Source organism: Panulirus ornatus, chromosome 65, assembly GCF_036320965.1.
Source record: "Panulirus ornatus isolate Po-2019 chromosome 65, ASM3632096v1, whole genome shotgun sequence".
In the NCBI taxonomy this organism is placed as follows: Eukaryota; Metazoa; Arthropoda; class Malacostraca; order Decapoda; family Palinuridae; genus Panulirus; species Panulirus ornatus.
Window position 1 is genome coordinate 13,815,229 of NC_092288.1, and position 17,500 is coordinate 13,832,728.

Consider the following 17,500-nt stretch of genomic DNA (forward strand, 5'->3'; position numbering starts at 1 on the left):
GGGGAGAGAGTCACTAATCTCATACATGGGGGAGGGAGTCACTAATCTCATTCATGGGGGAGAGAGTCACTAATCTCATTCATGGGGGAGGGAGTCACTAATCTCATACATGGGGGAGGGAGTCACTAATCTCATACATGGAGGAGAGAGTCACTAATCTCATTCATGGGGGAGGGAGTCACTAATCTCATACATGGGGGAGGGAGTCACTAATCTCATACATGGAGGAGAGAGTCACTAATCTCATACATGGAGGAGGGAGTCACTAATCTCATACATGGAGGAGGGAGTCACTAATCTCATACATGGGGGAGGGAGTCACTAATCTCATACATGGAGGAGAGAGTCACTAATCTCATTCATGGGGGAGGGAGTCACTAATCTCATACATGGAGGAGAGAGTCACTAATCTCATACATGGAGGAGGGAGTCACTAATCTCATACATGGAGGAGGGAGTCACTAATCTCATACATGGAGGAGGGAGTCACTAATCTCATACATGGGGGAGGGAGTCACTAATCTCATTCATGGGGGAGGGAGTCACTAATCTCATACATGGGGGAGGGAGTCACTAATCTCATACATGGAGGAGGGAGTCACTAATCTCATACATGGAGGAGGGAGTCACTAATCTCATACATGGTGGAGGGAGTCACTAATCTCATACATGGGGGAGGGAGTCACTAATCTCATACATGGGGGAGGGAGTCACTAATCTCATACATGGAGGAGGGAGTCACTAATCTCATACATGGAGGAAGGAGTCACTAATCTCATACATGGAGGAGGGAGTCACTAATCTCATACATGGAGGAGGGAGTCACTAATCTCATACATGGGGGAGGGAGTCACTAATCTCATACATGGTGGAGGGAGTCACTAATCTCATACATGGAGGAGGGAGTCACTAATCTCATACATGGAGGAGGGAGTCACTAATCTCATACATGGTGGAGGGAGTCACTAATCTCATACATGGAGGAGGGAGTCACTAATCTCATACATGGAGGAGGGAGTCACTAATCTCATACATGGGAGAGGGAGTCACTAATCTCATTCTTTGGCCCAGCAGGTTTAGTGGGGTCTGGGTTTCAAGGGGCATCATCAGCTTTGGGTACTTCTCACCTCAAGTTGAGGATCACTTCAGTCGAGGATTAGGTAAGGTGTTCGAGTTACACCTCGTAGTTCCACCTGGCCATACTTAGTGTTCTGCTGTATGGGCCACGCCCATGATCAGTCTGGTGTTATTTCCACTGTAAACCCGATTGTTAACCCTGGGCTTAAAAGTGACTGTAAACCATTTTGGTAAACCCCACCCCACTTGAATTATCATCATAAACTGCTGTGGTACCGAGACAAGTTTACCGCCAGTTTAAGTCATTAGGTTAAACTTAGTCCACAGTTGTAAAACAGACATGGCTCTTCACAGCCAAGGACAGGTTATTTCTGGAGTCCCGCAGGACTCTGTTTTGGGACCGCTGGCCATTTAAGGCTTTGCCTGGAGAGGAAACATACATGTGTTTGCAGATGATGCGTAGGTAGTGAGAGAATTATGGCGGACGCGTGAATGCTAAAGTGCTTTAATCAAGAGATGTGAACAGGATCTTGGCGCAAGTCACACGAATGGGTAACTACATTCAACCCAAGACACAGAGAGGATTTTGAACCATACTAGACTACGAGTTCCTCCTATGTAGATGGGGATGAGTTAACAAACCACAAGGATATAGAGGGAGACATACTGCCCAACTGGCGAGCAAAGAAGGGCTTCACTTGTCTTGGCCAACTTGCAAGATTATGATCCAAGTGCATGAGTGAGACCAACATGTCCAGCACGATGATTACCACATGTGTTGGATCCCCCCCGGGGGTGTTAGAATGCGCACCACCAGGACGGGTCTGTGTTGGACCTCCCCCGGGGTGTTAGAATGCGCACCACCAGGACGGGTTTGTGTTAGATCCCCCCGGGGGGGGGGGGGTTAGAATGCGCACCACCAGGACGGGTTTGTGTTGGATCCCCCCGGGGGGTTAGAATGCGCACCACCAGGACGGGTTTGTGTTGGATCCCCCGGGGGGGTTAGAATGCGCACCACCAGGACGGCTGAACCTGCTTGAAGCTACGTAGAGAGAGAGAGAGAGAGAGAGAGAGAGAGAGAGAGAGAGAGAGAGAGAGAGAGAGAGAGAGAGAGTGTGTGTGGGTGTGTGTGTGTTCGACAGCAGGTCTCTTCCATTTCCAACCATCCCTTCCCCTATCCCACCTCTTCTTTCTCTCCTCACACACACACACACACTCACACACACACACACACACACACACTCACACACACACACACACACACACACACACACACACACACACACACACACACACACACACACACACCACCTATAATAATCGCACACAGCGACACCCAACCCTCTATGAAGGAAGGGGAGGAGGGGGGAGGGGGCGATGATAGACCAGAGAGAGAGACACACACACACGCGCTTTACATTCTACAAATGTACTCTCATAATTACCCTGTACTATGTACTTCCATGAGGCTACCCCACACGAACACATATGCATAAACCATTACCACACAGCGCGGGGTCACAACCTGTATTCTGTACAGTGCTTAATACGTAGTGTTTATCACAAAGTAAACCCCCACTCCTCCAGTATATAGTATACCCCTCCATATGTAAACCCTTCATTCCTTCTCGAGCTTATAGTATACGTCAGTATAATCCCCCACCCCCCTTTACCTTTCTAGATTATAATATGCCTCCCTTAGATTGTGCTGTAGGGAATTTTTTTCTCTCTGTTTTGGTAACATCTTTACAGACTATATAAATCACTTGTAAATCACTATATAAATCACTATATAAATCACTTGTAAACATACCCTTGACATACGCTGTCTCCTACCCTTCCCCTCCCCATACATCATACACTAGCCTCGGGGGGACAGGTATTGCATATACTGTAAGTGTGTAACTATTTTACCCCCCGAAGAAAATGACACCGAACATGCACATACCCCCAGAGAGAGACACCCCCCAATAAACACCCCTGTATACAATACCCCCCAGGTACACCTAAAAGACTAGTACACCCGAGGCTACACACAACGTAACCCCAGAGACACTTCAGACAAACGCTACACCCCCAGAAAGAGAGATACCCTAACAAACACCATACCCCAAATAGCCTGAAAAATTTTGTACCCCCAGAGAGACCTCCCAGCAAACATCATATCCCCAGAGAGGCTTCGCAACTAACACCATACCCCCATATAGATCCTGAAAAAATACCATACCCCAGAGAAACCTCCCAAAAAACACCATACCCCAGAGAAACCTCCAAAAAACACCATACCCCAGAGAAACCTCCAAAAAACACCATACCCCCATATATATACCCCCAACAAACACCATACCCCCAGAAAGAAACCCCAGCAAACGCCTTACCCCCAGAGAGACAAGATGGCCCTGGGTCGTTTCCTTGTAAGAGTCAAGATTGGAGTGAGGGAGGTGGCGGCTTGCTCAACCCCCAGGCAAAAACTGAGCTGTGGTGTGGCGACCAGACGGTGTGGTGGTGGTGGTGTTGGTGAGGCGACCAGACGGTGTGTTGGTAGTGGTGGTGGTGAGGCGACCAGACGGTGTGGTGTGGTGTGGTGTGGCGACCAGACGGTGTGTTGGTGGTGGTGGTGGTGGGTTGGTGAGGCGACCAGACGGTGTGGTGGTGTCGTGGGTTGGTGAGGCGACCAGACGGTGTGGTGGTGTGGTGTGTTGGTGAGGCGACCAGACGGTGTGGTGGTAGTGGTGATGAGGGTGAGGCGACCAGACGGTGTGGTGGTGGTGGTGAGGCGACCAGACGGTGTGGTGGTGTGGTGGGTTGGTGAGGCGACCAGACGGTGTGGTGGTGTGGTGGGTTGGTGAGGCGACCAGACGGTGTGGTGGTGTGGTGGGTTGGTGAGGCGACCAGACGGTGTGGTGGTGGTGGTGGTGATGGTGAGGCGACCAGACGGTGTGGTGTGGTGTGTTGGTGAGGCGACCAGACGGTGTGGTGGTGGTGGTGGGTTGGTGAGGCGACCAGACGGTGTGGTGTGGTGTGGTGTGTTGGTGAGGCAGAGGTGGAGGTGTGCGAGGCAGCAGTGTGTGTGTGTGTGGCAGTACATGTGAGGGAGGGATAACACAAGACCCGATGGACCATGACGAGGTTATTGGCCGGAGGACAATAACATTAACCCGAGGACATGATCTCGTGTGTTGGAAGCAGGAAGAAGGCGCCTCCCCACCACACACACACACACACACACACGCACACACACACACCATTCACTCCGGCGGGAGGGAAAAGTCAAGGTGTAACAACCTTGATGGCTGTTAAGAGATATAGTATACTGCCTGGGATGTTTTATAGGAAAGTCTGAATGGGAAAAAGTAATTTTTACTCTAAAACAGAAACATTTTCTTTTTTATTGAGTTTGGCCACTGAAAAAAAAAGAATATGTATAAGCCTTAATTCCTCCTGAAGAAGGAGTCATTAGTGATAACAGATATCAATGACTTATCAGTTAAGGCCCAGATATGAAGGTATTGATAGCGTTTGCATTTTCTCTGGTAAAATGATTGCAGTTTTCAACAACTCTACACTTCAAAAAAAAAAGAAAACAAAACACGACCAAATCTCTGTTGCATGTTCCTCCTTTTAACTTCAAAATTCCATAATTTCTGGTTATGAAATCGTTATCTGATGGGGGAAAAGACTTCTCATACGTTATGTTGTGGAAATGACGTAGCATTTTGAAGACCTCTTGTTTATCTACAGAGTCATCGAACCATTTTGAAAGACCAAGTTTAGGTCTCTGTGTCTTTCGTCCATTAGCCATATGTATTCATTCACTGACAAAATTAACTTTGTGCTCCTCTTCGAAATCGTTTTTAGTTTTTCTTCATCTTTGACGAGTTTGATGACCAGAACTGAACAGGATAATATTACTATTGCAGAGTCTGATCTGGGCTTGCTAGACGGTGGATACTGGCTGCACAACGTCTTTGTTCTACAGTGAATACGTCTGGGTATGAAACCACATTTTCTGTTGGCTTTACCCCACCCAGGCATTGTTAGCGGGCAGCTAGTCATTGTTAGCGGCAGCTAGGCATTGTTAGCGGCAGCTAGGTTTTGTTAGCTGGCAGCTAGTCATTTTTAGCGGGCAGCTAGGCATTGTTAGCGGCAGCTAGGCATTGTTAGCGGGCAGCTAGTCATTGTTAGCGGGCAGCTAGTCATTGTTAGCGGCAGCTCGTCATTGTTAGCGGGCAGCTAGTCATTGTTACCGGCAGCAAGGCATTGTTAGCGGCAGCTGGGCATTGTTAGCGGCAGCTAGTCATTTTTAGCGCCAGCTAGTCATTGTTAGCGGGCAGCTAGTCATTGTTAGCGGGCAGCTAGGCATTGTTAGCGGGCAGCTAGGCATTGTTTTTCGTGTTTTAGGTCACTCCTTAAAAATCACTCCAACGTCTTTCTCTTCTTTTCCATCGAATGATGGCTTGATGAATGATGGCTTGATGAATGATGGCTTGATGAATGATGGCTTGATGAATGATGGCTTGATGAATGATGGCTTGATGATCATTTTAACCCTTTCTAGGGACGCTGACTGTGTGTGGGAAGCACTGAGATCGAAGTTTCTCCCCATCTTGACTATGTCCACGTCTTCATCCACGTAACGCGACTGGTGTCTCTTGGATCCTTCTGTCATACTCAGATGAGATATAGAATTGGACACCGTCATTATTTTTCTTTTTCATCCTTTTCTTCTACCTCCATATAGCAGTTTATATTGAGTCAGATAATGGCATGACTCCTCTTTCCCTTTAGCTTATTCGCTGACCTCGCAGACTATACTGAATTATATATATCTGTTTATAGGACGTTACTGATTCTAAAAATTTGACCACCTCCAATTGGTCTCGGATCATTTGAGTTAAGAAGTCTTTCAGTAAAACCATAAGTATGTCACACTTGTTGGCACTTGTTAAGTGATCTCAACTTATGCTCAGGGTCGTTAAAGTCTTCTACGATCATCGCTTCTTTGCTGTTTACCAACTCTTCCATTCCCTTATCCAGAGCTCTGCTATTAACTGCCGGGGGGGGGGGGGGGGGGGTTTAAGGCCCTTCTATTAACTGCTGGAGGGTGGGGGGGGGGGATGTCATTCGGGCCGTCATCCGTCATCATCCACTTACCGGAACATCTATCATCCATCCATCCATCCACCACCACCAGTTGTGAAGGATGATTCTAACACCACCTAGGCCTACATGAAGGATGATTCTAACACCACCTAGGCCTACATGAAGGATGATTCTAACACCACCTAGGCCTACATGAAGGATGATTCTAACACCACCTAGGCCTACATGAAGGATGATTCTAACACCACCTAGGCCTACATGAAGGATGATTCTAACACCACCTAGGCCTACATGAAGGATGATTCTAACACCACCTAGGCCTACATGAAGGATGATTCTAACACCACCTAGGCCTACATGAAGGATGATTCTAACACCACCTAGGCCTACATGAAGGATGATTCTAACACCACCTAGGCCTACATGAAGGATGATTCTAACACCACCTAGGCCTACATGAAGGATGATTCTAACACCACCTAGGCCTACATGAAGGATGATTCTAACACCACCTAGGCCTACATGAAGGATGATTCTAACACCACCTAGGCCTACATGAAGGATGATTCTAACACCACCTAGGCCTACATGAAGGATGATTCTAACACCACCTAGGCCTACATGAAGGATGATTCTAACACCACCTAGGCCTACATGAAGGATGATTCTAACACCACCTAGGCCTACATGAAGGATGATTCTAACACCACCTAGGCCTACATGAAGGATGATTCTAACACCACCTAGGCCTACATGAAGGATGATTCTAACACCACCTAGGCCTACATGAAGGATGATTCTAACACCACCTAGGCCTACATGAAGGATGATTCTAACACCACCTAGGCCTACATGAAGGATGATTCTAACACCACCTAGGCCTACATGAAGGATGATTCTAACACCACCTAGGCCTACATGAAGGATGATTCTAACACCACCTAGGCCTACATACTCATCATGGACGGATGTAACTAGACCATGGTAGCCACGTTCAATCGTGTGGGTGTTGTAATGGAGTGTACAGTGAAAACATCGTTAAGGACGGAGACTATATTATATTTGAACTTTATTCATATAATCTAGGTTGATTTTAGGCTTTCCTGTTATATGGCGTGTAAGTTATCTCACTATCATGTCAGTAATAGTAGAAAGTGTCTGTTTCACTGTTATATTAGTAACGGTAGGAAAACGAAGTCTTGCTCGTAGTGTGAGGTATTCCCTATTTTATCAGTATTAGTGTAAAGTGTCCGACTATTGTGAATGACTTGCCAAAGAAACATCACTGTGTCTTTGAATAAATTTCTCCATCGCCCGTGGAATATATCTGTCGTCACCCAACGAGGAATTTCTGCTCTCTCTATATATAAGTGTCTACACACATCAAATCACCTTGGAGTAATTTCTTTATTAGTAAGTACAAAATCGAGTGTCAAAGTCTTTCTCTATAAGCGACGGAATTGGCATTGCTTCTCTTCTCTGGATTCGTTCGAGTATGTCTCATCTCTCATCATGTGAGATCACCAGAAATGAAAAAAAAAAAAGGGATATACCAGATGAGGGAGGTGTACAATGAGAACGCCCTCCTTGGATTTTATGGTTGACATTTCTCGCTATGACAAACCTAACATCCTAATGGTTGTATCGAATGAAGCCCAGCGTTTGGTTCCCGTATTGTAAGTCATGACTGATCGTCTCTCTATGGTTTATTCTTGTTGTATGTAGTCATGGTTTATGTAGTATTTCATTCTTATGACCAAGACGCTCCATATACTTTGCATTTGTATACACTGAAGACCATTCCCCCATATTTCTAACGAGTCCTTTAACTTGTTTGAATCACTTTGAGTTTTTCAGTAGTCGTCTTTTCCCCAATATATATATATATATATATATATATATATATATATATATATATATATATATATATATATATATATATATATATATATACATATAATTATTATTATTATTATTATTATTATTATTATTATTATTATTATTATTATCATTATTATTATTATTATTATTATTATTAGTATTATTATTATTATATAAAAGGTCTTAGGAGTGATCCCTGTGATCCCCCACATATAATATGAAGCCAGTGGAATACATAAACACCACACGTTGCTTCTTATCTGTGAGTCAGTCCCTGATTATCACACGGACTCTGTTTCCTTTGCTGTGCGCTCTGATGTCACCAAGAAGTATTTTTATGTGGTACTCTGTCGAAAGCCTTTTGAAAGTCTAGATTTATCAGATCTGAAGGTATTGTGTTATCATATCTATATATGTTATCTATCTATCTATCTATCTATCTATCTATCTATATATATATATATATATATATATATATATATATATATATATATATATATATATATATATGCTCGATTCCACAGACTAGGTGGGACAATGGCGGTTCTAGATACGGTGTCTGTTGTTGTAGGTACGGTGTCTGTTGTTCTAGTTACAGTGTCTGTTGTTCTACTTAAGTTGCCAGCTGTTCTAGGCGCAGAACCCGATGTTCTAAGAAAGGAATTGGCTGTTCTACGTATTGTGCCGGCTGTTCTAGTTACAGAACCGGCTGTTCTAAGTATGACACTGGATGTTCTACGTACGGTGCTGGCTACTCGTATGTGGCCTGGCCGGGTTGGTGGTGGTGGCAGTGTTGGAGGCGTGGGAGTGGTGGTGTTGGAGGCGTGGGACTGGTGGTAATGTGGGAGGGGTAGTGGTGATGGTGTGGGTGTGGGAGGAGAGAAGGTGGTGGAATGGGTGTGGGAGGAGAGAAGGGTAGTGGTGATGGTGTGGGTGTGGGAGGAGAGAAGGGTAGTGGTGGTGGTATGGGTATGTGGGAGGAGAGAAGGGTAGTGGTGGTGGTATGGGTGTGTGGGAGGAGAGAAGGGTAGTGGTGGTGGTGGTGTGGGTGTGTGGGAGGAAGGGGTGGATGGATGATGGTGGTGTTGGTGATAGTGTCTGGGTAGGAGGAGGAGTGAGGGGCGGAGGAGGAGTGAGGAGGAGTGAGGGGCGGAGGAGGAGTGAGGAGGAGTGAGGAGGAGTGAGGAGGAGTGAGGGTTGTTGAATAAAGCAGCGTGTGAGCGCCTCTCGTCCACTGTCAAGATGAACCAGACAGATCGCCCCACCAGCCAGCCAGCCAGCCAGGGAGGGAGGGAGCGGTGCCCATGCACCACCACCCACCGGCTCGTCGAAAGAGCCGTCAATACGTCAATTCTTCCGGAGTTAAGGACGCGACACACACACACACACACACACACACACACACACACACACATGCTGTTGCTCAATCTGGTGCGGCTACAGACTGCCGCTTGTCCTTGTAGGACGCGTAGAGAACTGACTCTCCCCCCACACACCCCGACGCCCCTCGAGGATGGTGAAAACCTGGCGACTGACTGACTGTTGGGATGGGAAGTTTGGTTCGTTGCCGGAATGAACCGACCGATGATGCTTGTGTGTGTGTGTGTGTGTGTGTGTGTGTGTGTGTGTAGAAGAGTGGGCGTGGGTGTGGTGGTGTGAGGTGGAGGAGGAGGAGGAGGAGGGAAAGGGATGGATAGGTACGGGAGGAGGGAGGAGGAGGACAGATAACAGGAGACCTGAATAAAGAGGTTGTCTGCTGAAGGACTGTAGTAGTAGTAGTTGTAGTAATGGTAGTAGTAGTAGTAGTAGTAATAGTAGTAGTAGTAGTAGTAGTAGTTGTAGTAGTAGTAGTAGTAGTAGTAGTAGTAGTAGTAGTAGTAGTAGTAATAGTAGTAGTAGTAATAGTAGTAGTAGTAGTAATAGTAGTAGTAGTAGTAGTGGTAGTAGTAGTAGTTTAGTAGTAGTAGTCCCTTTGTGTTCCTCAGTCTTACCAGTAATAAAGACAGGATGGTAAAGCAGAGGACGTCTTGCCAACCACCTCTCTCTCTCTCTCTCTCTCTCTCTCTCTCTCTCTCTCTCTCTCTCTCTAGAACAACAGAAAAATAGTTCAAGAATGAACACCATGTGGCATGTAGAGAGAGAAGAGAGAGAGAGAGAGAGAGAGAGAGAGAGAGAGCAGAGTATGCTGTCCTGGAGATTATACAGGGAAGTGTGACTTGAGGGGGGGAAAATAATGACTTTGGTTTGAAAACTGGAGTGGTATTCTCTGGAGAGAAGAATCAAATCTGAAAAATAAGAAAAAAAAAAAATCATATTCATTTAAAGTTGAAGTATGTGAGTGTTTTCCTTCTATTGCTGTTTTATTCATCAATAATTGCGTTATCGGTGAAGTAAACGTCTAACATTAGATTTAGATATTTTGATAGTATTTGCCCTAATAGTATCATCTGCTGTATTATATATTGATGTTCAACCCCCACAGGTGAACAGCACTGGCCCATATTATTGTTGCATCTCCGCAAGGGTAAGAAATGATTTTGTGTTATGTTCGTCATAATTTTGGAGCATTTTGATAACTTCTATCAGATCTCCTGGTTCTCTACGAGTTTTTTTTTCTTTTCTTTAGAGAAAATGATTTCAGAAGTGAAGCCTTTTGTACGTGACTGAATTGGTTTTGTTGCATATTTCTGTATTCGTTGTAATGTTTAAGTCTTCGATCAACTTTAGTGTTTAAGTCTTCGATCAACTTTAGTGAGTATTCAGAGTATTTTAGATAAAGTGTATGATAAAGAATAAATAATTCATCCTTCGTTAAATAGTTTATATATTTCTAGCTATGATGCTCAATTCTCTTGTTATCTGTGTTACATACAGCGACGTATTATTGCTTTACATAGCGTAGGTCATTGCTGATTTTAACTTCAAGGTCTCCTCCTCGTTGTTAGTCTCGTAATGGCTTTACGAGCTTTTTCTTTATTTTTTCAAATCTAAAATTTGTCATTTTTTGCTTGCCATAATGCATAATTAATATGCCTATGTCAGCTTTCAGACCTCAATCTGACGACTACACCAAATGTGTCCAAATCACTCTGAGTCCTCAAGCAGTCCGTCAGTGACTGTGTTTTGTTCCTTGACTTCGTTTCACCAGGAAATTTTGAAGATTCACCCAACGAGTCTTGCCTCCAGATGACTGATGTGGATGGAAGGGAGGGAGGGATTGAGGGAGGGAGGGAAGGAGAGAGAGAGAGAAAGAGAGAGAGAGAGAGAGAGAGAGAGAGAGAGAGAGAGAGAGAGAGAGAGAGAGAGAGAGAGAGAGAGAGAGAGAGAGTGTGTGTGTGTGTGTGTGTGTGTGTGGAAGTGTCTCAGGGCTGTGGCTTGTGCTACCCGGCGTGATGGTGTGGGTGGAGTGTGGTGGAGGCGACGTTTTAGTGGTCGTCTAAGCTTGGGAAGGTGATATACCAGATGGCACATTGCCTCACCACCCCTCAGATTCACCTCTACCACCACCACCACCTAACCTACCTCCCTACCTACCTCCCGAACCAGCCTCTCTCTCTCTCTCTCTCTCTCTCTCTCTCTCTCTCTCTCTCTCTCTCTCTCTCTCTCAGGGATTGTCTGGGGTGGCAGAGTCCATCATGCGGGCCAGACAGCGGAAGTCTTCCCTCCCCAGCCAGCTGTTTGGGTTTCCGGCCCTGGCCAAGGTCTCGTTCAGGCCCTGGCCACCAACTCAGACCTGGGGGGCTCTCCCCCCACCCCCCCACCCCCCCGCCACCCCCTTGGCCACACCTGATGGCCTCTGGCCACATCTTAAGGAGAGCCTCTGGCCACACTTGACCCTGACGGCCTCTCGAGGGCATGACTGGAAAGTGTCAACTGCCGAACACTTGAGTTGCCACTTGGCAGCAAGGCCAATATTGTTCAGGGTTTCAGGGTTGGGGCGTTCCTAGTGGCGCTTCCCTGACGTCACGGTAGAAAGTGTCGGTAATAGATACGTGTAGAGTCTGTGGGACGACTGTTGGTGCGTCTTGTAGAGAGAGAGAGAGAGAGAGAGAGAGAGAGAGAGAGAGAGAGAGAGAGAGAGAGAGAGAGAGAGAGAGAGAGAGAGCAGTGTCAGACTGGAAACTCACGTGGCAAAGTGTTGAAAAGGGGGAAAAAAGAAAGGAGTTATTACGTTTGGTCAGTAATGATCTGGTCAGTATTGGACGCTGTGTTTGAGACCTCTTCAGTAAGGTGGTCGCATATGGTAGTTAAGATAATGCTAAGGTGGTCGCATGGTAGTTAAGATAATGCTAAGGTGGTCGCATGGTAGTTAAGATAATGCTAAGGTGGTCGCATGGTAGTTAAGATAATGCTAAGGTGGTCGCATGGTAGTTAAGATAATGCTAAGGTGGCCTCATGGTAGTTAAGATAATGCTAAGGTGGTCGCATGGTAGTTAAGATAATGCTAAGGTGGCCTCATGGTAGTTAAGGTAATGCTAAGGTGGTCGCATGGTAGTTAAGATAATGCTAAGGTGGTCGCATGGTAGTTAAGATAATGCTATGGAAGTACCCCCCTCCTCCCCTCTGAGAAGCACTGGTGACATAACTGTTAAGTCATGAAGTAGAACGCAATAAAAAGTCTTGTTTTTCGTTAAAAAAAAAAAAAACGCCAATTCATTGAAAAAAGTTAAAAAAATGGCCTAAAAATGCTGTAAAAACAATGACAGCAAACACCTGTGTAAATTCAGTAACACAGTGTTAAAGTTCAAGAATTTTATTAAGTGTATTCCACAAAGTGGACTAAAAAAAGAATCGACTGTATTAATGTTCTTCCTCTTACTCGAGCACAGCGATCGACTCATCATCACGGATAACACTCGAATAATTACCCCCGTTAGGTCGAGCTAACACCGAGCTCTATTACGGCAACAGTTGCATGACGTATTTCACAACAGCGTTCCGGTGTGTGGTTCCAGACGCGAGGCAGACGGAGGAGCGAGGAGGAGCGAGGAGGAGGAGCTGTCTTGATCCACAAGCTGCAGGCTTACATGGTTGGCAATCTGCCGGCGGGACTTCGTAAATTGGCACGGGTCCAGAGCGGCAGTAGACGACACCCCGAGCCACCCCCAGCCAGCCAGCCAGCCAGGTAGGTAGGTAGGTAGGTAGGTAGGAGACACTACCGTAATCTCTGGCAGGAGTCCAGCAAGGCGAGCATCCCCCGCCATCCTCTTGCCTGTAGCTATGGTGGGGTCCCCCAGGGCTTCATCTTCAGTCGGATGTGAGGCTAACTGTCTCACGGAGATAAGCTGTGGAAGTTCAGAAAATAGAATAAAATAAAGTAGAATAGACTAAGATGGACTGAAGACTTGAAGAAATTAGTAAGGGGAATATAAGATGGACTGAAGACTTGAAGAAATTAGTAAAGGGAATATAAGATGGACTGAAGACTTGAAGAAATTAGTTAAGGGAATATAAGATGGACTGAAGACTTGAAGAAATTAGTAAAGGGAATGTAAAGGTATAGAGAGCGGGGTGGCTTATCCATATAGCGGTAATACTAGCCCATATTGAGTTATTTTTTTGTTCTCTTTTTTTTCTTTCTTAATGCCAGAGAGAGTGACGAAGCTCGCTTTTACTACTTATTCATCCTTTTTTTTCTAGTACACACGGAAAACTTTTTGTAATCGAAACTACTACAAGATTCACGACTAAGTTCATTTGGTATACCATTTTTTTCTCTAAACAAACTCATAACTCAATACTTACACAAAACTTAAACAAACTTTGCCCCCCAAAAAATAAATTGCTCCTTATTTTACTTAAAAAAAAATATAATTGAAATACTTTATACAGGGAAAATGCTTCGAGTTTTTCAGACAAATAGAGTTTTTCCCCCAGAGTTATAATTGGAATTATTTACACAGAACTGTTGCAAGTTTTACAGCAAAATGTCAAGGGCCATACATGTAGCGAGAGTGTGTATGGTCCAAAAATTACCTTGGAACACCTGAAGAAGGTGTTCAACTTTTTTGATTGGTGGTAGTTATGTCTTGACGTTGACGGCCATAATGACCCTGATAATTGATAGTCCTAAAGCTCAAATAACAAACTTACCAACTGGCAATATATATATATATATATATAATATATATATATATATATATATATATATATATATATATATATATATATATATATATATATATATATATATATATATATATATATATATATATATATATATATATTATATATATATATATATATATATATATATATATATTATATATATATATATATATATATATATATATATATATATATATATTGGAAAGGATCACAATTGAGCGCGTGATCACGTATATTCCTATGAGTCCACGGGGAAATGAGACACGTTCCCAAGTGCACTTTCGTGTAATAATCACATCATCAGGGGAAATACAAGATACAAGAAAGAAAAAATACAAGATTATATCTTGTATAAATATAACAGTTGATATACAACGGAGAGACATAGCTAGGACTGCCTTTGAGTAAAACTTTTAAAAGCATCATCAGTTTAATACATGAATACATCCCAGTTTTATTTGAGCCCTTTTGCAGACCAAAGCGCACTCGGTAAAAGACAAATATGTATTTATACTGCTGACTTTAAACACGACTGTGCTAGTACATAAGCATACATAACTATGCAAATATAGCTCTCTCTCTCTCTCTCTCTCTCTCTCTCTCTCTCTCTCTCTCTCTCTCTCTCTCTCTCTCTCTCTTTGTCTATCCTATGGAGGAAATTCACAACATTTTCTTACACAATTTATAAATGTAGTTTTGTCGTATAGTCTCGTGAGAGAGAGAGAGAGAGAGAGAGAGAGAGAGAGAGAGAGAGAGAGAGAGAGAGAGAGAGAGAGAGAGATGGTGTTGGCTCACCACTACTCTCCTCTGGTGCGTAAAAACAGTAAACGAATAATTAAGATGGTCACTCGCATGGTGTCTGTCGCCTGGTGTGTGTGTGTGTGTGTGTGGATGTGGTAATTTCTCGGATTACAGAAGTGGAAACTATTTTTCTTTTCTTTTTTTTTCTTTTCTTAAGGGGAGATTTCTTCGCATCTTCATGTTTCGTCTTGATTTATTTCTCCTTTTTTTTTCTTTCTTTTTTTTTTTTTGCCTCGACTTTCTTTTTGTGGTGACCTACATCCATGTTAACTTTATGATGGAGTTATGTTCTTGTTTTTGTCTCTGCTAAAATCGTCCTGAAGTTTGTAGTTGTCGTTTCCTTTGAAGTTTCAGGTTTGTAGTTGTCGTTTCCTTTGAAGTTTCAGGTTTGTAGTTGTCGTTTCCTTTGAAGTTTCAGGTTTGTAGTTGTCGTTCCCTTTGAAGTTTCAGGTTTGTAGTTGTCGTTTCCTTTGAAGTTTCAGGTTTGTAGTTGTCGTTTCCTTTGAAGTTTCAGGTTTGTAGTTGTCGTTCCCTTTGAAGTTTCAGGTTTGTAGTTGTCGTTTCCTTTGAAGTTTCAGGTTTGTAGTTGTCGTTTCCTTTGAAGTTTCAGGTTTGTAGTTGTCGTTCCCTTTGAAGTTTCAGGTTTGTAGTTGCCGTTTTCTTTGAAGTTTCAGGTTTGTAGTTGCCGTTTCCTTTGAAGTTTCAAGTTTGTAGTTGTCGTTTTCTTTGAAGTTTCAATTTTGTAGTTGCCGTTCCCTTTGAAGTTTCAAGTCTGTAGTTGCCGTTCCCTTTGAAGTTTCAATTTTGCAGTTGCCGTTTCCCTTTGAAGTTTCAAGTTTGCAGTTGCCGTTTTCTTTGAAGTTTCAACGTTTGTAGTTGCCGTTTCCTTTGAAGTTTTATAGGGTTTTTTTTTTTTATTTTTCTAAGACACCTCTTCGTAGTATCTTCCATTCGGGTGGAAAGTCCACGTTCGTAGTACTATTTGCTAAGGTCTTCCGGTCGTATAGATCTTTCCCCTTCGTGACCTTTGGCATCATGATCTTCCATTCGTGCGTTACTACAATTTTCGTGATCTTTCGTATGGTCTTCAATCATGTAGAGATCATCCACAATCTTTGGTGTGATCTTCCATTCGTGAGGAAACCTTTACGAAGAATCGTTATATTTAGAATGGTTTTCCATTCGTGTGTGGAACTCTCACTTTCGTACCACTTTGTATGATCTTCCATTCGTGTGCTACTTTCACACCAGTAACCTTCGATATGAACCTACATTCGTGCCGTACTTTCACCTTCCTACGCCTTGTTGCAGAATATCTTGTGTCAATATTCATACACTCGAATATCTTACGATGCCAACTTCTAACAATAGTGTCTTTGAATATTGTGATCTCAACTTTTAACAGTTCATAGAATAACCCGTATGTCTACCTTACTACGAAATAAAAGTCCTTTTTTTTTTGGAAACTTTTCATTTTAATAATTTTACAACCAGATATTGTGTGTGTGTAGATCGCAGAATGGGTTTTCTATTATAGTCAAGTTTGGTGTGTGTGTGTGTATGTGTGGAGAGAGAGAGAGAGAGAGAGAGAGAGAGAGAGAGAGAGAGAGAGAGAGAGAGAGAGAGAGAGAGAGAGAGAGAGTATGTCTTCCGAATGAATGACACTCCATGCTGGAGTCCTCCTGAGCGGTGCTATGTACTCTGTCCCCCAACTCACCACCACATGTCGTCAACACACACACACATATATATAACATTTTCTGCTTATCAGTCGACGCCACCACCACCCGCTACCCCTTGCCTGTTTCTCAACGCAGAGATAATAGTTCAGTGACTCCATGTACTGCCGGGAACCGAACTGGTAAATGAATTAATGCAAAATGAATGAATAGGTTCACTTTTTTTTTTTTTTCTAACCGCATAGCCAAATTAACATTGTTAGTATTGGTTTTAGTATATTCCACACAGTCCTTTTTCCATCCATCACATTGAGCAATGTATTGCTAAACAAAATACGATTTCATTTCAAGTGCTATGCTTACATACAGTGTGTGTGTGTGTGTGTGTGTGTTGGGGGGGAGGGGGGGTACTAGAATGATCTCTTCGTCGTGTGGTATTAATGTGAGGTTTACGATTTTCATGTCCCTGGCAGCCATAAGGCCTAAAAAGTCTATAAATAGCCGAACCACATCTGGGGCTTACCGACCTTGAGTGTTTATAACCGTTACATCCAACAACACATACACATACACACGTTCGGTGAATTGATCTCTTAAATTTCCTTCCTGCTTTTAAATCCCCAGTTCTTCCTCATTTAATTTTTTTTTGTCTCTCTCTGTTAATCATTCATAATTACTCTGTCTCTCTTGCTTTCATTCCCTCACTTAATTTCTTCCGCTTTCGCTATTCATTATATATGTCCTTTTACATCTTTCTTCTTACCTCTTCTCGCCTCCCTCACTCTGACACAGCTCCCTCCTCCTCCTCCTCCTCCCCAAACACCCCCCACCAAGACCAGCCGACGACAACC

At 43.7% G+C, this 17,500-nt stretch overlaps 1 long non-coding RNA gene across 2 annotated transcripts in view; it reads left to right on the forward strand.

Moving 5' to 3' along the window:
* Positions 1 to 17,500, forward strand: part of LOC139746525 (uncharacterized) — a 45,268-nt gene that overhangs the window by 26,036 nt on the left and 1,732 nt on the right. For both annotated transcript variants that reach the window (XR_011712169.1, XR_011712170.1), the window contains exon 4: positions 13,017 to 13,186. This is a non-coding gene — a long non-coding RNA (uncharacterized lncRNA). The remainder of the gene's footprint in view (positions 1 to 13,016; positions 13,187 to 17,500) is intronic.